This window comes from Diceros bicornis, chromosome 1 (assembly GCF_020826845.1).
Source record: "Diceros bicornis minor isolate mBicDic1 chromosome 1, mDicBic1.mat.cur, whole genome shotgun sequence".
Taxonomy (NCBI): domain Eukaryota; kingdom Metazoa; phylum Chordata; class Mammalia; order Perissodactyla; family Rhinocerotidae; genus Diceros; species Diceros bicornis.
Window position 1 is genome coordinate 92,533,282 of NC_080740.1, and position 1,198 is coordinate 92,534,479.

The window sequence follows — 1,198 nt, forward strand, 5'->3', positions numbered from 1 at the left end:
GGCGGAATCCCATATAAAATAGAGGAAGATGGGCATGGATGTTAGCTCAGGACACATCTTCCTCAGCAAAAAGTGGAGGATTGGCAATGGATGTTAGCTCGGGGATAATCTTCCTCACACACACAAAAAAGTATGTTTCAATGTTCAGTGTACTAAAGTTGATAACATTACCATGGTTATGTAAGAGAATATCCCAATTCTCAAGAAATATATCTTGCAGGATTTAAGGGTAAAGGGTCATGATGTATGTAATTTACCCTTAAAAAGTCCAGGAGGAAAATGTACAGATATAAATACAGATATAGAGACAGCACATGCAAATGATAAAGCACGCAGAGTGAAATGTTAACTACAGGTGAATTCGAGTAAAAGGTATACAGTTGTACTTTATGCTGTCTTTATTCTTTGCAACTTTTCTGTAAGATTAAAATTATTTCTTTTTTTTTTTTTGTGGTGAGGAAGATTAGCCCTGAGCTACCATCTGTTGCCAATCCTCTTCTTTTTTGCTGAGGAAGATTGGCCCTGGGCGAACATCCATGCCCATCTTCCTCTACTTTATATGGGACACCGCCACAGCATGGCTTGACAAGCAATGAGTCAGTCCATGCCCCGGATCTGAACCTGTGAAACCCAGGCTGCCGAAGCGGAGCAAGCTCACTTAACCACTGTGCCACCAGGCAGGCTCTTAAAATTATTTCTAAATAAAAAGTTTTTTAAATCTTAGGGTCTGGAATTTCCTTTGAAATTCATCAGAAAAATAAGATGGGTTAACGGACGGATACAGGGATAAATACATAGAATAGACATGGTAAATGTTGTACTCTATGTTTGAAATTTTTTATAACATGTTAGGGACAGGGGGAGAACTAGGCAAATTTATATGACCTGTTATGGAAAAAATGTTACCAAATCAGAAAGCCTATTGTTCTAGAAGCCACTGGCAGGGGCTGTAGAGCCCACCTTCCTGGCCCTGCTGTCTCATGGTACTTCCCCCAAAAGCATGAGCTGGGCTGCTCTCAAGATTCTCTCCACCACCCCATGGCCACTATGAGGTCCCTAGCAGGGAAAGGACAAGTCACTCACCTGACATAATGAGAGATCTCTCTATTACAGACATATTATGCAAATTCATTATGCAAATTATCAGGTTAATTTTTTTGCAAGTGAGCTATCTATTTTTGAATTGATACAAGATTAT